The sequence below is a fragment of the Achroia grisella genome, unplaced genomic scaffold (genome assembly GCF_030625045.1).
Source record: "Achroia grisella isolate CSIRO2021 unplaced genomic scaffold, CSIRO_AGI_Agris_v1 utg402, whole genome shotgun sequence".
Lineage (NCBI taxonomy): Eukaryota > Metazoa > Arthropoda > Insecta > Lepidoptera > Pyralidae > Achroia > Achroia grisella.
This window is the reverse complement of record NW_026712841.1, coordinates 4914932-4937381: the sequence shown is the minus strand read 5'-3', so window position 1 is coordinate 4937381 and position 22450 is coordinate 4914932. Positions and strand designations below refer to the sequence as shown.

General features: G+C 30.4%; 1 protein-coding gene across 3 annotated transcripts in view; it reads left to right on the top strand.

The window, feature by feature from the left end:
* The window catches only part of LOC131844205 (serine/threonine-protein phosphatase 2A regulatory subunit B'' subunit beta-like), a 161320-nt gene that overhangs the window by 94499 nt on the left and 44371 nt on the right, over window positions 1-22450 (top strand). The window lies entirely within an intron of this gene.

Here is a 22450-nt window from a genome sequence, read left to right as displayed (position 1 = left end):
AATTAAATATAATCAGTCTACAATTACGTTTAATTATTGCCACTTGATCAGATCTAAAAAATTTTTTAAGTAAATAAGTGCAGCAGATAATCATAGAAATATCTATAAATTCATTTTTTCTACATATGAGTTCAATCGTTAAGTAAATATATGCTTATTTTTATTTTACGTGGTCAATGACAATTAAAGAATTTCCTGATAAGCCTTCAGGAATGAGAAATGGAAATAGACATTTCCATTTCAATTAGTAATCATAGTTATAAAAGTATATAAATTAATTTTATCTACGAGCGTTTTATCACTTCAGTTAAATTAATAAAATAGCTTAATAGAAAAGTATAAAAAGATAATATTAGACGTTTGACATGCGTATGAACAATAAATTAGTGTTTCCTTGTATATAACTTGAACCCAATGTAACTTGTTTCTCAACAATTCTTTATAGTCGTTCATTTCGCTCAATTCCTTTATAAATCTAGAGCTGTCTGGATAAACGCACGTAGCGAATGGGGTGTGGGTATTACGGAATCCATAAAATCGGTTCAAATCCGTCTGCGGGCCGCTAATGCGAGACCATCTGAGTATTGATTTCACTCCGTTTATATCTAACGTAACATCTATTTCAGCTGTTCTATTGTATTTCCTAACCACTTTTACCCAATATAAAAAAATAGAATATTTATGGTTACACAGAGTAACTACTGACTTTTCCACAGACATTTATCTTTGAATAGGTACTTAAACAACGCCTCATTAAATAGATTTTCAAAGATTTACATTAATTTATTGTAAAATTATTTATTTCTTGTATAATTATTTAAAATCAATGAGAAACTAGTAAGTTAAGCGACGTATAATTGAAAGATTTATAAAAATATATTATATAATGCATTTTACACATCAACTTATATTACACCTTACTTCATTTGTTTTATCTCTCACTCGCGTAACCTATCTCTTTATCTCTTTCACACTATCCTTTCATCTCACTCACATCACATTCCACGCGTCTTTTAAACCTTACATATTTAACACATGTTAAATTCTCATCTATTCTACATATATGGTCACAGACATTCGTAATAGCGCTTGTTTTTTCATCTCCATCCAGATTACATGGATGAATGGAGACGTCATTATTATTACAGTCTATTTCGTAGAAATAAATTACGGTCTATTCAGAGCAAGCTCAATTTAATGAAATATTCTACTTCAATTTAGATTCTATTATTGTAAATTATATTTAAACTAATAAATAGACGAATATAAAGCAATTTACACTAGGTGTACCTGATTGTTTATTTATGGAGACTCAACAGCAAGATGAGTGCAAGATTAAACGTAAGAATTTTAAAGTACTTTCCATGATTAATAGAATGTCATAAAAAGAGAGAGCAAATTATGTAACAAGAAAAATAAAAACGAAATTGAGCTAGCAGGGGTCTCAATTTTTTTTTCTCTATTTGAAAGGCATATTATTTGAGAGAGATAAAATATGTTATGATACGTTAGGGGCACATTAAAAAGTTCTCTGCAACTTCAACTTCATGTATTTCAACCATCAAACAGCTTGCTTTGTAAACTGTTTCCATCGAAAGGGGCAGATTATGCAGTGAAATTATAGGATAAAAGGCATATCTTAGTCCTTTGGAATGGCATGGAGTGATATTGTAGATGTCTGTAATACTGTCCTTGTATAGGCGATGGTTACGACTTACTAACATGGAGGCTGTTAGCTTGTTTGCCATTCCCTTTAAATAAAAAAGTTTTGTGTTTTGGATAGAGGTAAAATGTACAGACTATTATTTTTATTTGGAAGTTTCAGAAAACATAAGCCTATGCAGCGGTAATTGATATTTATTTTATTTTATAATCACAAAATTATAGAAAATAGTGAAATTGTAATGAAATTACAACAGTTATGACCATACCAACAAAAGCGGGCCCTGTCACTAGTATTAGAAATATATGCATAATAATATAAAGAAATCATGCAAAGCAAATTTCATAATTATCCTAAAATTTAGATTAAATAAAAAAACTACTTTAATCTAAAAACATACAAATATTTAGTCTCTACTATATCGAAAATTAAAAGGATAAGATATTCTATATACGTATACATACTAGAAATGCCCACGGCTTTGCTCTTGATTATATTTTATGTAAATTCATTATAATCAACAAATGTTTGCAGACGCCTGCATTCAAGATGGCGCGACCGATCAATGGTTGCCATGGCAACGCGTCGAGACCGCTCAGCTGAACCTGAAACTCTGAAACCAAAATACGATAGAGATTCTCTTATACCTTATTTTACTTGTCTGATAGAGACGACATGTAACTTTTACAGCACAAAAAGGTAAAATGGGTAGTAGTTGATTGCATTACAGAATTAAAATCTTATTCTTGACGTGACTTACAGGGACTAGTCTGGTCTATAGATATGAGTGACTTAAATTTACTTCATTCTAATTTATCAATATGAATGTACAATAATTGACGCAGTCTATTGTTTTATTAATACATTAAATACCAAAGTACTTATATAAAACTAATGTAAAAATACTAACTACTTAAGAGGACTGTAACTTCTAAGATTTTTTTTACCTTTACGTTGATCCACATTTAATAACAAAATTTTATTATATATATTTCCTTATGCCGTTTTTAAGTGCATTAACACAATCGGACACTATAGAGTTCATTATGTGTAAAGACAATATAGACTAGCTATGGCTCGTGTTTATGTATTATCTAGTGTTAATATATAAGTAAATTTTATAATTTTTATATGTCATAAAAAATAAAGATAATATACTCTAAATACAGTAAAATATGAAGAATGTCATCAATTAGAAATCGAAAGTGTGTTTAATTTTGTACAGGGTTATTTATATCCGTAGTTAATATAAGCGTATTACGCATTATAACGCATAATGACGTTAAATAACAGTTTCATTAACCCTTAATGAACCCGTTTTCTTTTTTTAATCGACTTTAGTTTGTTAAGTTAAGTTAAGTTACGGAACGTAACTTTAAATTATCAAATTATACTGTAACTTTAAGTAATCCTGTAATGGATGGAAAACTTCTTAATCGGATTAGGATTGATCTCAAGTCTACAGGTCCAAGTAATTATTTAAGTTGTAGATAATATAGCAGAACATAACATTAATTTAAGAGTTGAGCACTGTCCTTGAAAGAACGAAATCTTCAAAATTAATCGATAAAAGCTATTGCTTGCAGAATGCAATAAAAAAAACAATTGCATTGTTTCAAAAAAGTAACTGTGTTTTAAGTGAAACGGGCTAATATTACTAATATACTCATAACCAAAGAGAAAATAATACTGCATTTAACCAGAATGTAACAAAACAATAATTTAAGTCTGTAACAATTGTAATGGTTCTAAAAAGAACAGCTTGCAAAATATTACATTAAAATTGTTTTGTTTAAATGACGACAGCTTGCACATGCGGACCTAAACTAAATAATATGAATCTATGCAAACATTTGCTTCCAAATATACCGTGCTAGAAAAATGGTATTTCACAAATTTGTTCAAAATTTAATTTGTCCTTAGTGAAGCGAAAGTGCTTATAACCTCAAAATTTTATGTAGATAGAAAAGCGATGGACAAGTTCTTAATTCCAATTTTATGGATGAATAGTCTCATTAGGTAGGTACATAAAAGAAAAAGTAAATTCATGTAAAGGGCTTACATGATTTTATTTTTTCTTTTATGTTCCAGTATTTATTTTATTAATTCATAATGTGTATGCATAAATACTTTGAGGTATGTAGATTAAGTATAAATATGGTACCTGTGGTCCCATAAAATAACATAATATGTGACAAGTTACGTGTCGTGAACTTGTTCGACCGCACTTAAAGGACACGCAAATGTTGCTGTTTGACTACATTTACTTGACCGTAATTTATATGAAGAGTGAGAGTCATTATAAGAGTCAAGGTTCTACAAATGAAACCTCGAAAGTCGTATTTCATCGATATCTTGCCAAGTTACCCGTAATTTTCGTTATTATATAAAAATACCTACCTATAATTCTCTATGGATGGTTTTTGAAACATGTTTGTAAAATTTGCGCTAATTTCATATTAGTATATATATAGTCTAATAGATATTTAGTGAAGGTTAATGCTAAGAAAAATATTAAATTAACAATGTATAGTAAATTAGTACTAATCGCTGACTTACTCTCATCAATGTGTTAATAAATGAGGTCAAGTAACTTTAACTGTGGTCACACCTAGGATTGCTAATCATATCAAATACCAAATTCAAGATTCACGTACCTATTAGATGGTACAAACTAATAAAAAAGTCTTGTTATTCTCATTCAGTAAAATTCGCAGCATTTTTTTCTTAAATTGATTTTGTAAAAAAGATAATTTTACATTCCACAATTTTTAATTTAAAGGTTCTGCGTCTCTATAAAATATTTACCATCTTAATACCTTTAATATTTTTAGGACACTTTATTTAAGAGACATTTTATTTGAATATCCTCAAGGAATATTTTAATCATCTACAAAATAAAGTATAAATTACAGTTTTTTACTTTATTACACAATATTTTTATTATATCTTGTACAGCTGGGTTGATTACGCAACGGTACTAGTATTCTTTATAAAATATCCGTGCATAATTTCATAGTCCCATATACTATAATATGTATTATAATTATATAACCATGCATAAGTAATCGTATTACCCCAAACCTATCACAATAATATCACACAGTGTCATCACTGCCTAAACTAAGTAGAGACAGTGTTATGAACTCTACATAACATAAAAACTGTGGGGAGATAGGATTGATGAGTAACTAGTGACCTCATTTCTAGTACTGTTCACCGCCACGCGATCCCATCGTGGTTCACTCCTGCTGATTTAGGCATGATGGACTAAATGACCCGACTTCATGCTCATCCTATCGACCTCTACTAGTGCCCCGCCAGCTTATATAGTTTGTTCAGACTAACGCACTATTTCATTGTCACTCGTTAAAATATATCTGTATTTGGACGAACATCTAAACGAATACAAACAGATAAAATACGCATAATTTTTTTGTGGGTACCATATTCGTCACGCAGTTCAAGCATTGTACTAAACCGCAACGCCACCGATATCCGAATGGTGAAAGTAACGTGTGTGCCTGTGTCCTTTGTTTATAGGATAGAATAAACATAACTATATATAGTTATTTTATAGTATTAATCACCTTCCCTTTTTCCTTTATCGCTAAAGTATAGATAGATGCGAAACGAGTCGTATATGAATAGAGGACTAAACATATCTAATGCCAACTGTGAATTAAAGAACCCACACAACATTCTTTAACCTTCATTCAAGAACATTCTTACATTCAGAACTATAAAATATTTATTTATCTTCCAATTCGTAGTTCTGCAATTTGAGTTTATAAAAGAAGTGACGGGAAAAGAGTAAAAGCTAAGTAAGATTCTTATCCATTGTTGCTATTTTAATTGAATAAAAAATAAGTAAAATAAACTAAAAATATTATTAAGTATTTTTTTAATATATGACATTTATTTCTATTCCATTTCATTTCTAATATAATTTGAAAACTTCAATAAAAACTACCTAATTCATGTACGAATTAGGTAGTTTTTATTTAAGTACCTACCTAATATAAATATTACTTTTTATGCAATGGATCAGAAAATTAAGATAGCGTAAATGTATATTTTTATTTACTTTGCAAACAAACCGGCTTGTAAAATTTGAAACATTTCTCTGAACTACTGCAACAATGTATTCTGTAACTAAATATAAAAATCTATGATGCGTGAATCTGTGACCTTTTGTGTAGGAGTGCGCTTAATTTTGTGCACTGTCTTGGCAAGTGCCTACATATACTATATTTTTTTATTAAACTTGGTTTTTATTAAATTTATCAAATTATACAAAAAGAATGAGCAAACTTGTATGAAAAAAAGATTATTGTATTGTAGAAGTTCCATCTTTTTGTAAATGTTTTATAAGCCTTTATTTTGTAAAGATTACTAAGAAATCAGTAATCGATAAACGGATACAGCAAAAATGTTGTAACAGTTCGCCAAGAATATCTAGTAATGATATTGTAACAAGAACATTATTATATATATTGTACATACATTATCTTTGGGAGATTGGAAGAATGACGGTGTATATACCAAGCTAATGTTGTAAAATAGGACGGACTCGTCGTAAAATGTCCGAGTAGCGTGTTACAAAAAAGGTATTAATTCGAGACATCTACTTTGAACAACGATAAAAGTGGCCAAGATTTACGTCTCCGAACTTTGTTAAGGGTCAATAAAATCCACTTGTTATCCTGCTTTGGCTGCCTACATATATGTTAAGTTATTCACTTATTAATTTTAAAGTAAAATTTGCCGATGCACAGGTTTATAATCGGCCAGAATTTAGAAAGGTCAATGTTGTCAGATAAACAAGGTATAAAATATTAGTGTTACTAATATATCGAAAAACAAGGTTTGACGATTATTATGCTTTTGATGTAACTGGAATGGTAAACAAGCTGATGGATCCACATGATGGAAAGTGGGAAATATGGACTACGGACATGATACGCAACCACGAACATCACGTCTTCACCGAGTGTCAGTGGTAAGGACCTATGACCTACTGCGAACTAAACTGTCATATCAATTGTTGTCATCATACCCCCTTATACTAACTGTTTATACTAGTCATCTTTACATAGTTCAAAAGGTTTTCGTTCAAGTCGTTTTCACTGTTAGTTTGCTTAGATCTTTTAAACTATGCTATATATATTTTTAACTAATAATTTTGACCCAGTTTTTAGAAATAGTTAGAGGGATCCAAGAGGAAGTTTCAGATATAGATCCGTATAGCTAGTAGATTATAAAGCAAGGTTAGTGGTAGAACTGTGTGAGAGAGAAGTACCCACGCAGACAACTTTGTCTACATCGCTCAAACTGTGGAAAATTTCAAAAAATTCTGTAAACATTATGGAATGTTATACGATTCGTATACGGTCCGCTTGAAGTAAGCGACCATAGATCATAAACGTAAGCAGCACGAATGACACATTGATTCATCTAATCGCTTCATATTCAACTTCTTATTATCTAGTGGATTCATCCATAAACGGCATCATTTCCAAATTTAATAATCTATTCAATATCTATGGTAGCATTGAATGCTGATCAATCAACGTGGACGATTCTCATTTCCCAATTTGGAGTGGAGCGAGTGCGCGGACATGCGCGCGCGACTATTTATACCACGTGGTCGACGACGCGCCTTGCCTCGCCCCTCCTGCGCCTTCTCCACGTCTATCCCGTACATTATAAATATAGACCGAGGGAATCCATTGCGAATTGTACGATGCCGAGCATTATTGATGACCCTATTGCATGAGTCAGTCGATAAAATCGTAAATACGGTGGGCAGAAGCGACGTCCGTATGAAAACTAGTGTAAAATTCGGAATATGAATTTTTGAAAACATAATTTTGATTTTAATTTTATTGCAGTCACGACGTATAAGTTTCAAATTGTATATACCTATACTCTATTAGGTTTCTTAATTTATTCAAGTTTCAATTTCACTTCTTCATCTAGCCACGTTTGCTTTGCAACTTACATATGTCTCTTAAAAAGGGTTTTTTAAGAGAGAAATGTGCCTATGAAATTATTAATTTTGATGACATATTTATATACCTTCTTCTCAGACGGATGAAGTGTTAACACTTCTTATTGTGTATATTGCGATACATTTAAAGGTTTCTCCATTTTCAATCATGCAGCTTGCTAGATAATTTGCTATTGATCAGAATTTTTATTGCTTTACTAAGAGTAAAAAAATCTGTTAGTATAGTGGGAATGTACTTTACATTATCAATTTCCTGTTGATAGACTAATTGCGTTAGTGTTTTCGGCCTCTGGTAACCTTATATAGGTACTAATCAAAAGAACAGCTGTGGCTCAGAACAGTCATAACAATCGAACATGCCACTACTTCGCAGAATGCCAGATATTGTCGATCGCACAAAAATATACATATATACATATATTTAGATAAACATCACCGCTACCATCATTTTAATCTACTGGCTAAGAAAAGATAGAAGAAAAATATTATTTTCAAAGACAAATTTATGCATACAAAAATATAAATTTACAATAGTATAATTGGCGACAATAAGTATTTTCTTTTTCGGCACCAATAAGTTTTTTGTTATCGTCTCAGATTCTTCTCTGCATAGTATTTATTTTTTTATAGTATAAAACAAAGTTGCCCGCCGCTGTCTGTTTTAAATGCAGTTTTTAGTAATAGATACGTACGTGTTAATACAGAACAAGCCGATAAATTCAAAAATATGTAATGCATCCGTGTCAAGCCGGGGCGGGTTGATAGTTAATAATAAAGACATTATGACAGTACATAATCTATATGTCGGCTAAAATTTGACAATAAATGACTATAATATGATATTATACTTGCGAATATTCTTATAACTACGAAAAGAAACATAAGAAACTCATTGCTGTTTTATGAATTTCCCGCGCAAAACAATAACTCACCACAGAAGTATATCCTAATGATAAGACATTAAAACCTTCTAGAGAGTATTCCACAGGGTATATATGATATGTACATTATCTATTCTAAAAGGTATTATAATGCTACCGTCTAGTAACTTGAACATGAAATTTTATGTGGAATAGCACAATCGTATATCGAATAACGTCTCTCTGTTTATTACCTGTAAGTAGCAGTAGCTACTTTTATTACCTGTGCATTGGTCTAGACTGACATTGCAATGAAAGAATAATAATAATGACGTTTATTTTTTATTATTACAACTACAATATCTATTATTAATTATTACTAAGGAGGTGCACCACTATATTGGAGGTGTTAATATTAGCTCTATTGCAACCACTATAGGGCACATATAGTCTATGGTCATGTATAATATATCTATGTTAGTGGAATACTACGTTGTCTTAATAATAATACTGGACAAGACAATGCCATTAGTCCCAATGTAAGCAGAGCTTATGTTATGGGTACTAAACAATTGATAAAAATACTAAATACATTTTTTTGTAAATGTTTACATACGTAATATACATAAAAAGCACCCAGACTAAAACAATTGAATTGAATACAAATTATATTTGTAACTTACCAGGAATCGAACACCCGAACATCAGGAATCGCGGTCTCTTAAATCGCACCACTGAGGCCGTCAACATCATATAGGTTCACCCATTATGCCAGTATTTCCCACACGGCTAACAAAGTCAGTAAATTCATATCTAATAATATTCGTGTCATTACTTTAAGTGCATGACATAAAACTATTATACATTAGATAATTTTTATAAGTTTGTTGAGTATTCACATCGGTATCAAATTTTAATGGATGCAACTTTGTCGATACTTGAAGCCAGGTCAACGAAACTCGTAGACGTAGAGATGTGTCTACACGAGTTGTGCTAAATTCGTGTTAACTCGAGTTGAATTTTTCCAACTCGAGTTGAGTTGAACATAAATGCCGGGTTTTAAGAGAAAATCCCTTGTTTGGGACATTTTCGAATCGCCAGAGAATGGACACATTTTAAAATACGAGCTCGTTAATGAATAATATTTAAAAAAAATTACTCAAATAGGAGAAGATGGCCTGCAGCCGTGCATGTGTTCCATAAGTCCTTCCATGGGTTTGGAGTGTCATTTCTACTCGTTCCCCTGGTTGGATTGTTCGGTGAAGATGTCAAGGCCAGCTGCGGTCAACAACATTAGAATAGTTCGAAAAATTAAAAAAATAACTATTTCTTCTAGGTAAGTCGAGTTAACCAGAGTTAACTCGAGTTACCAGAATTTCAACTCGAGTTAACTCTAGTCAAATTCATTACGTAGAAGTATAGCCTCTCTATGTAGAAGTATAGCCACGAGTTTATTGAGCATTGTGGGCACTAGTGAACAAACACTGCAGCCGAATAGAGTTGAATAAGAGCCAAATAATTAATCTGAGTAGGTTTACGGCATCTGACACCGGTGTCTACCTCCTACCAAATATTTATTACGTGTGAATTCTACATAGATTACGTGTCGGTTTCTTTAATAGCGGGTATTCGAATAGACAATGACGTTAGATTTTGTTTCAAAACACCTACTTCAGTTTTGACGTAGAAGAAGTACGGATAGGAACATTAATCTTTACATAATACAATGCAGTCGCTGCCGTTGTATGTTCATTTAGATGTTTTAAACTACGCAACGGATTTTAATGTAGTTTATAGTAATATATAGAGTGATTCAAGAGGAAGTTTTATATGTATAATGCATGTACCCGGACGAAGCCGGGGTAGATAGCTAGTATTATATATTCTATGGTGTTTTACTTATCTCCGGGATCAACATTAAAGATATTGACATCTATATACTATAATAGTACACGTAAAAACTCTAATTGATTTCTAGGAAAAAAATCATTGCTAGTTTTACAAAAATAACAAGTTTGGTTCAAATGTTGTGAGTATTTTTTGTGTAACTAGAACGGCAAACAAAACAAATAGATAGCCATACTCGTAATGACGGTAAGAAACAATCAGGTGTCCATATGACTACCGTGGTACTTCTCATGCATTGCCATTCCAAAGAAGTAAACTGTCATAATTCCGGACCCTGAAATTTTACTGCTTATCTTAGCATTCAACAGTATAAAAAGCAAAATGTCGACTAAAATAGGGGAGACAGAGGTACCCAAGGTGACATCTATTCAAAATTTGGTAAATTTCCTGTAGACTACCAAGAAATATAGTCGGTTTTTAAATATTTTCTGTTTAAATTCTATTGTAAAAGACAGATCTTATACTACATTGTAGTATAGGATTAGTTTATAAGTGGGTGTATTAAATAGCATACCATATAATAACGACCCATTAACATCCCACTGCACCACACGTGTCTCTTACCACAAGAGTTGAATTTTAGCCTACTGTAACTACTGGCCCTGAGGTTTGGTATAGGGCCTTATGTTAAGATTTCTTTTCTTTCTCTTACACTGGTGATTTTATTTTATTATTTTAACCTTAGCGATATTTTGGAAGTAGAAAGGGCCACACAAATATAATATGTCAAGCCATTATTTCAGCACTGTGACGTTTTTGGTGATTGATTTCAGTAAAAAATATAATTTACATAAATTTTATAATTATAATATAATCAAAATATCCCACCTAGTCTGTCATTAAAACCACATGAATATCCGTTCAGGATATTCATGTGGTTTTAATGTATCAACAGAGTAATTCCTAACGAAGGTTTAGGAGTATAATGTAATCTACTTCGTATATATAGACTCGTGTACTATGAACAAGGGAAAAAACGCTAGTTTTATCAATATAACCCTATTTCATTCTATATAATAGAGTAGCTGACCCGCGAAATTCCATATCCGTCACTTTTCCCCCATTTTTGCTACATTTTGATTTTCAACTCCGCCCCTATTGTTCGTATAGGTGTAGTGTAGCCTTCCTCGTTAAATGGGCTAACCAATACTAAATGAATTTTCAAAATAGATCCTAACATTCCCTCTACAATGTCACAAACTTTACCTCTTTATAATATTAGTATAGATAATACAACAGAAACAAATAATAATATTATTTGCCGCCATCGTAGTACAAAAAATACGATTTCATTGTCTAAAAACTTTAAAATATCTAAATATACATTTTTAAATAATTACTGTAATTATAATAGTACATCATCACTACATATAAAAGAAAGTCACTGTCGCTGTCTGTCCGTCCCTATGTATGTTTAAACCTTTAAAACTACGCAACGGATTGTGAAGCGGTTTTTTTAATAGATAAAGTGATTCAAGAGGAAGGTTTATATGTATAAATCATGTACAGCCGTGCGAAGCCGGGGGAGTAGCTAGTCTGGAATAGTATAAAATATTGTACAGTAACTGAATTGTTACGCACCTGACATTGACGTGTTGTCAAGCGAGAAACATAGTTAAAGATTTAGTTATTTATCATTTGCCCAGCAACGTAATTTAGTCATTATTGTGTCGAGATGTGGGCGTAGATGGTCATTTGTTACACGTTGAATCATAAACCCATGTGCAGAATAGAGAATAATTGAATTAAATACCACTTTAAACTGATTGAAATTAAATTGAATATTCAAATTCAAAAATCATTCATGCATTTAGGATATTTTAGTCGCTTATCGCAGGTCGACTTTTTGTATTAATATTTTTTCAAGAAACCCAATTGAATCTGTTATTTTTACAGCAAATTTATTACCATTGTTATAGTTTTATATAGAAAATTATTCAAAAGTGCTTTGTTTCAATAAAGATTTATCTATTGTAATCTATTTTACGTAAATATTAAAATTTATGTAAAATAGATTATTCTTAAACATTAAATGAATAGATCATTTAATGTTTAAAAATAATAAGTATGTCTGAAAGTATATACTCCGATAGAGTTTTATCATATATCTTTCTTATCAATGACGAGATTTCTTAACAAAGTATGTGTTTAAAAAGAAATTTCAGAGCTGTTAGATATTAGCTTTTATTAATATAAATATTATATGACCTCGGGACATTGACCTCAACCGTTGAATAGGTATCAGTTCTCTCTGTAATTACTTCTGTGGTTATGAACATGTGAATAGGTACTTAAGGCGGTAATTTCAAAATGGCAATTACTTGTAATTGAAATGAAATGTGAATAAATTAATTTGACTTTCTGTCAGTCAATTAGCTATAAATCTGCCGTTCCTGATACATCTATCTCGAGTCTGCCGTATAGCTGGAAATGTCCAATTTGACACGATGAGTGACGTGTTGTTCACGCGTAGTTCCAAACAATTTACGATGTTAGGTGATCGATCATTTTATTGCCAATTACCGATTGGCAGGTTCCCGCTGCGGGCGCCAATTTTTCGTGACCTCGTGCGGCGCTAGCAGCCCAGAGATTTATCTCTATCGATGTCACAACCCGATTGTATTTTTTCTTGCGAACTACATAAATCATACCATATCTGCTGTGGAAACGGATTTTTTAGTAAGCCTTTCGTGGCGAATTCACCAGGAATTTATCATGTTGGTTTTGTAACGAAATTGCGTGGGAGTTGACCAGACGGGACATGTGCTTGTCAATTGAAAATCAATATGTATCTAGTTACTAACTAGGTACTGACATTTTGAAGAACAATCGCACAGATATATGATAAAACGAAACAACACAGTAATTATTCTATAAATAAATAATGCCTAAAGATAAGGATTGTAATTGTATGCCTGTCTCTTACGTTTTCAGATGTGTATCTACTAATAAACCGATTTGAATACAAATTGACAGCATATCTTAAATCTCAAATTAGAAATGACGCAAAAAAATGATGACAATGATCAGAGTTGTGGTTATCATCAATCAATAAGTAGAATATTGAGCTAATAAAGAAATCCTCATATGTATTTCATTATGTATGTATGAGTATGTACATAACATACTGAATAAATATTGAACAGATCATATACTCAATTCCTGTTTCTATATTTACTTAACCTTGCTGAGTTTTATTGTCGATTATGTGTACATAAGAACAGACATTATTCTTCTTGAAATGAATAGCTCAATTTTGTCAAATTTTGTACCTAGTAAAAGGTATTTTATATTTCCAAAAAATCTAGTTATTTGTCATATCCTTTGTACTACAAGTATTCCTCTTACACAAAAAAAATCTCCAATCCGAAAAATTATTCAATTATACGATTTGAAAAATATATCCGAAGCATTATTATAATAAATTTAACGTAATAAACCATAATATTGTGAAAAGAACTATTAAAATCGGTACCAAAATATGTGACAACTTTATTAAATAAGAGTAATTGATATCTACTATAATGGAATAAATCTAATATTATATAATATTTATATTATAATATTAATATTAAAAATATATGGATTACATTTTTTTAATTTTAGACTGGTGATTTTCATTAGCATCAAAAATTTCATTTTGTAATCTCGATAATACCTCAGTGAGATAAACGTAAACAAAATACATACTTATTTATATGTATACCTAATTGACCATATTACTTCTTAGCCCTTATAAAACAATAGATACATTTTTAATCAAATATCTGACAGCAAAACATTTCTCAAAAAACTCCCAACGTACACTAAGCTTTAAGAGGATTACGACCAAATGTACTAGGTTAACGTAATCTGCAGAAAAAAAAACAAGTATTCGTGATTACAAGTCTCACACATACATACATTATGTTATAGTCATTCAAATGTGAGTGTGTACTTGTACATTGACAATAAACAAAGCGTGAAAAATGAGGGACATAACAAAAGAACTGACTTCGTGTGATTGAGCTGTCGCCTACACGCGTTTTAAAAAGAAAACGGACGCTGTCAAAACTTATTCATGATAGACACAAAAGTACAATCGAAAACCACTTTTGAAGTTTGTTAATAAATAGATTGGAAATCCTTGAGACAATCTGTAGACAAAGTAACAGAATGTTAATGATACTGTCGCTAATGGTAATATGGAAAAGAGACTTTTAGAGGAGTCTTTGAGACTTGGAGGTCTACATTGAGTTCTAGAACTCCTTTTTTGTGTTGTAATATCTCCTTTCTTTGCTTATCTTATTTCATAACACATTGCGAACTTTCATTACCGATATTATTAATTAGACCATTGGTCATAGGTTCTGACTCAGGGGGAAGGGCTGTAGATAAACGCCGGATCGCTGTTTTATTAAAAAATTAATGTGTAATAAAAATACCTACAAATTTATGCCCTTCCATGCACACCTTGTTTTGCCCTTGAGTATATTATATTACTTTGTCTGGTGCCCTAACGATTAAACTCAATTTATAATTATATGTAAATGCGTTATTCTGTGAATGATTTCGTCGACTATACAATTAGAAGTATTTATGTATTTTAATTTATTGAGAGACTTACACATAAATGTTGACATTTCTTATCATCGTTGCAATTGATAGAATTATGAACAATCATGGAATATTCATTTTATTTTTAGATATACAAGTAATACTTAAAATGTTTAATTATGGAGTTTTAATTGAAGTTTACACTAGTGAAAACTGCCCCTAATTCTGAGATTAACGTACACATTCAACGACACAAATTCTAAAAATCATTTTTCGAGCTATATTGCTTTAATGAAATCCCCCAATAGTAGCTAATCTCATATATCCTCAATATATACAGATCAATCACATTTTTATTATATGTTTATGTTTCATTTTTATTTTATACATTTTACCTAGTTATATTAATCGGTGTAAAGAAGGAAAACCTTTTTTGCGGACCGTGCGCACGTAACGACATCGACCATTATGACGCGATCGTTGGGACCGAGTTTATGAATATTTTTTGGGACTGTTTTATTTAACTTTATCCTTTGAAACTTGGGTAGTATTCGCCTTGTGTATATTTGATATTTCTGCTATTGTTTTGAGTGTATCGAATTGTAGGTACTTAACACTTTTCTGGCAAAGGCGTTGGCTAACAATGCCAAATTTCACACCTTGTATAAAATAGCAATTTAGTTTTAGTACATTGAACCGATATTGTTAAAAAATACTTCCTAACGAACACGAGGACGGGTATAAAAAATAAGTATAAGAAGTAGGTATGTACAGTTTGTTGTGACGTGAATGAAATTATGGGCCAAGGAAACCCCGAAACGGCTGTGCCAATGTTGTATTTTTATGTACCAACGCAAGTAGATCGAAACGCAATTACCCACAGCACAGAATAATCTAGAGATATATATATATATACATATATAACAATGTGTGCTGTGAATTTATAAGTTCCGTTCGTAATTATGGTATATATTTTTTTATACATAATGTAGAACTTTTCGAATCCTGTGCTTTTAGTATGTGTTAGTGTATATTGTATAGCTAACATATGCTAGAATACAGACCACATCATCTAGGCACCAGCGAGTGTTGATGAGATGATGCAGAAGAAATTTAGTCCATCACTACGAATTCACCAAATATTAATAATACCAGCTCGATTATTTCCACTTATTCCTCCTAATTGCAACTTTCTATTCTTATTTGTCTACTTCATTTTAACATTTGTAAGTTTTTAAAGAAATTTAGATTTTTTTAATGAACCAGTGGGGATCAATGGCATAGTAGCCATTTTTAGTTCGAAAAACGGATTTAGATGGCGTCATTGGTATCGAATGGAATTCAACATTGTTTTGTAATCGTTTAAAACCCAAAACTATGTTTTTAAAAAGGTTTAATCTATTTTTAAAAAGTCATATATAGATGTTAAAATGAAATAATGCGTTTTGAAAAGTAATTTTCATATATTTACTCATTTTGTTGTTGCCCTGTATTTGTTTACAATTTAATCATTGCTAATTGGGGCTTATTGTTTCCAAAATACTTTCATAGATGGCGCTGTTTTCATTTGTATCGCCGTATTTTAAATGTTTATTTTATATTTTCAAATAATAAGTACTTACTATATTATTATGATAAATTAAACATAAAAAAAGTTTAAGTAAGTATAAAACAGCTAAACAAGAAAACCATATTATTCCAATAATACTTATTTAGAAAGTGTTACCATATTAAAAATAAATGCATAGATTTATCGATTTTTTCGAATAATCGATAACAGGATATTACAACGCATTATTCGATGGTGCTTTTAATTAGTCTTTGCAAACAGTAAAATTTCATCATTTTGTATTATACTCTTATTTGGAACGAATTGCAATGCATAATTTTTACTCGACGACGGCAAAATAGAGAGATTTTGACAGGTATGCAAGTACTATATATTTATCTGTTCGCTCATAACTTCGAAACTTGAAGAGGGAAATATTAATTAGATTGATCTGATACAAGTGTACTCTATTTTATCAACCTCCACGCGGTCACCCTGGTAATTATAGCAATTAATGACATTAGTGACATAGTTCTTCTATTAAAAAAAAATAAATACCTACTTATTGTAATTTAATGAATGAGAATTGAATGTGGTATAGAGTATATAAGGTCAGCTATACCTTTATGAAACCTCTATAAACAAGTGTTATATGGTATCTACATAAATTACTGACATTGATAGCTAAATATGAGGATCCTCGAATTTTTAAAAATACTCATAAGAAACTTTACAAATACTCGAATTTTGCTTTTGTAGAAGGATATTTTCAACCTTACTAAATTGTACAAGGTTTTGAAACGATAATCATTCATAATACTATGATATATTACTGATCCTTGTACCTACTATTCATGATAATTAGTTTTTTAATATCTCCATTCGAGGGTAGGTTATTCATAATTTATATTATTAGATTTCATCACAAATAAAAATATCGATTTAAAATCGTAGGTTGGTCCATATTTTTTTATTATATCGAAATGACAACGAGTACTGGCAACATAAATGAAATGTTAAAAATATAAAATATAGGAATAAAAGAATAGGATAAACGACTTTAAGTCAAATGCTTAAAACATATTTTCACTAGCATTGGATTTTTTCTCTTTTTTCATCATTTAAGTTAAGTAGGTACTTCAACTTTTGAATTGTTCCTGTTCAGAGTTCATTGAACTTCTTATTTTTTTGTCAAACTCAATAATTTAAATGTGTCTAAGGACTACTACAAATATTTAGTAAACTATCGTGTCTTTGAGGATTATCTCATACCAGGTATAACTATAAGTTGTTAAAAACTTGCATATGTATGCGTGTGTATCTTTCATATTAAAATATAATAAACATAGGTACTTGGTGACCGCTTTAATGTGGTATTATTATGTTTTTATTATTGTTATGAATGTAACTTCAAAAAACTAACACTGATTTTATAATTTTTGATTGATTGAGAAAATACTGAAAATTATTAATCAAAATAAAGTACTAAACAGTAGTATTATTTTTATATTTTATTAGAACTGAATGAATATGATGTATGTATATATTGTTTTCAGATTTTCCTGACATCAACAACTTAATACTGAACAAAGTTTAAACAAATAAGAGATGATATTCTAAATCTCCTAGTCATTCAGATGAAGATAAATAACATTTTTACTGTAAAGAACAGGAGTTCAAAAGAATAAGAAATATATATATATATATATATATATGAACATTTTACTGTATAAAATAATAATGCAAGTAAAAATAAGAGAAAAAAGCAGAAGAAAAATCTGTAAATTATTAATCACAATGCAATTAATAATATAATTAAATAAGTAAGAAAGCAACGGACTAGTGATGAGAAGAAATTCCAAGTAATTATATTATGTGTAACCGACTACAAATAAGTTTATGATTTAAGCTCATGATTATTATTATATTGCTTCATCAACAAATCCAGGAATATTTTGTGTACCAGGAATTAATTATGAAATGATTTTGATGAAATATTATGTCTTGATATTGATTTATTTGGAATATAATATAAAAATAACACGAGTGTTTAAAGTTTTAGTGGTATAACAGACAAGCAGTGAAAGAAATATTATTGTAAATTATTAACAATTGTTTATTCTGTGATTAATAAATTATTAAAAAGTTTTTATTACCTGAAATGAAAATGTTATGATCTTCAAGTGTTGTGTTCATGCAATGTTAGTTTCACCTCATTCGATTTAAAATGTCAGGAATTATTTACTATGCAATGCAATGTGCAATGTGTATAATAATTCCCATTTACATCAAAAAACTTTGTGTAAATCTATATTTCCCTGTCTATAGACTTTGGTCGTGGAATACTAATAAGAAACAAAATCTAGAGACTGTAGTATATCAGAGCATCCCAGAACCTTGTATTTAAGTCATATAAGGACTTAGTACCTACCTAATACTTGCTACTTTTTTAATCAATTAATTAATTTGATCTCAATCATCATGATGAACAATGATGATAATGTTGAGAATACTGCCAATGATGAATTTTATGGTGGTCATAAATAAATACCACCGTCACTATAGTCAACAGTCATTATTGATCTCATCATCATCACCGTTACCCTCCTTCATCCATATTGTCAAAAGTTACTACCTACTATTATTAACTGAAATGGTAAATAAGCTGACGATCCATCCAACCACGACGCTATCCGACGTACATACATACACATATATTATTAAACAGCATTACGTCATCATGTCGTGCCCGCTATATCCCGCATACGTTATCATTCCGGAGAACATAGATGTTATGTCCAAATATCCTGTAATTTCGCAGCTTAATTTCAACTGAATAACAACTTACATGAATACCAAAAAACTAGCAGTAAAGGCGTAGTTTGTAGATATCGAAGGTTCTACAAATAGGTATAACATCAAAATAGCCTACATGTCATTAGCACCGATGTAGTATCCCTGAAAGAACCTACATATAACAGATTGATGGTTTGCAGATATTATTTTCAGTTTTACAAATTGCCAGTTTACCATAATTAACTACATATTGAGAAATAATTATACACTGAAAATTATATGAGGTACCCATATGCACATCAATTGATTATAGCTAAAATCTATCACTATCACATAACAATTTAAATAAAAAAAACCGTATTAAAATCGGGCTATTCGTTAAGGAGCTATTGCTCCTTAACCGATAGCCCGATTTTAGTGCAGACGCGTTACGACATATCTTCGTCGGGAGAAAGAAAGCCACACATGCCTAATGTAAAAAAGTAACTGTAACATAGTACATAGATACATAGGTACATTAGCCGTGTCTGTAGACTGTCAGCGAACAATATTATACCTACATTGAATTTTCGATTGTACCCAATCAGGAGTTCGATACAGTTATATATCTATTATGTACGTATCTTTGCAAAACAGATGTCATGTAGACCGAATTCTCTGCCATCTATTTTCATGCTTTATTACTAATCACCCACTAGTAATCCGAACTGCTTCAGATATAGCGACATCTAGCGCCTACGGCGGCGAAATAAAATAGCCCGAAGAATAGCCCGAGTTAGGAAGGAACCATTTTCTTGTATGGGATGGGGTATCTGTATGTAATATTATATTATCTGTGAATGAACTAAATACGGCACCTATTCATTTATAACTGTTATGTAAACAAATGATATCTAGTATTCAAATTTAAAATATTTCAAAGCATTTCTCTATAAATATTCTATTGTGAAACAAATTATGTTAAAATATTTCCGGATTCAACCTACCGTATTATATGTAGTAGGTATTCATATTCTATAGTATTAAGTTACCTATGAACCCATATAAATATTCATTTCATTATAATGTAAATAAATTTATTTTTAGAAAGAAGAACATTGATATGAAATATGTTCGCTACAGAACTTATTTATACATAAAATAATATGTATTTACCAAGCCCTGAAAAAGATGTTTAATAACGGATTGATTGTCTAATACAAACACTGAGTTCATATCGGTCCATCCACTTTGAATCTAGGACTAACATACAGACAGAGCTAGATATTTTGTCATGTACTATTAAATAAATTAATTAATGTTACATATTTAACGTTTTATAAAACGTAGGTGTTTAATTAAATAGGACATGTTTTTCTATGAATTTCATTGTCAAATCGATAATATCAGTAGTTTGACTTCGTTATATACTTTACGGTTCTTTTATATAAAAACAACAAAATTGATATTATGTATCTATTATATAATATCAGATATTTACCTGTATTTGTACTGCATGTGTTTTAAATTGAAATCTGGATGGTTTTCAATGGATCCCATGCATCATCAACCCTAAGCTAAATAACAAATAAACCGTTCTATAATTTACAATTAGAAGTTTCTAACTTACATAGTTATACTAATATTTATGTTAATAATGAAATACGTAACATGTGAACACAGATGAATAAACATAATTGAAAAAAAGGAAACGTTTCAATGAAATTCACGTAGATAAATATTACGCCAAACACAATATGTCTCGTATGTAAAAGCGGTACGAATTTTATGCCGTACACGCCTGAAACGTGATTTTCCGAAGCGAGTATTTCCACCTAGAGTAATTTCTCGTGTCGCGACAACCACTAGCGTCCTTCGAGTGAATTTGAAAAATATCTGCAATCGTACCTACTATAAATCACACAGATTGCCCTTTCACCTTTCCGTTTAGGAAAAACTTAGGAAATATGTATTTTATAATATAACCTTGTGAGGTTAGCTGTAAAGAGTACACAAAATAATAGACTGATACTCGTAGTATGAGTGAAACTGAACAGCTTTCCCAAAGAGGAAAAGTTGAAAAAAAGAATACCTATATAAAAAAATGTAATATAATATATATATTATTTATATTTGTTGGCGTCTGTGATCTAACTGTTTAGCACACCGCTTAGTGTGCCATATGGTATTAACCTTGCCTTTTGTATACAAGATTTTGTACAATAAAGAATAAAAAAAAAAGTTCATGAACAACTTACAAGTCTATAATATATTAGAAATAAAACTGATATATATAACTGATAAACTATATTATTAGAAGACTTTATAGATATAATAACCTGCTAACCTCAGCAACGACTCAACCCATTTGTGTCTAGTTATTACCGTTGTTACTTAACGTTGTATAAGCTTCAATTGAAATTTTGTGTTAGTTTTATTTCAATCTGTTTAGAAATAATAAAAATGTAATCTATTCTATCCGAAAGAAGTCGCGATCTCATCTAGTCTATAGCAATGTTACAAAGGGGTAGAATTTATGCGTTTTGATATTCGGAGTTGCATAGAGAAGTAGTGCAGAGTGCAAATATTTTTTTAAACTTATGCTTTAAATATACATTAATTCAATAAAAACAGCATTACATTACACGACTTATCTAATAATGTCAATATTGTTATTTGTCGAATCTGTGAATCTGTATATATCTCTAAATTAATACCTTAATAATGTTCAAATTTATAATTTAAATTATTTATAGTTTAATTTTATGCCACTGGGTGACCAACAGTATTGCTAAATGATCAACCTTCACAATATAAATTTTAATATTGAACGAATATTATTATTATGATATTACTAAAGGTATAATTATACAGATTATTTCGTTTCTTTTGATATCCTGTTATGGAAATCGAGAGTATAGTATTTTGATTGTGTTTACACGTCCACTATTACGCAGTCGCTTCGAATCGATACGAGATTTAGACATCTTGTTATAGAATAATATAAAAAAATTACATAAATATTACGTATTATGGAATAAAAATGGCGGTATTGGTAAGCATTATAAATATAATAATATTAAATTTATTATTCAGCAATTAATGTTCAAAATATTTTATAGAGACCTTCAACAATTCATCACTAA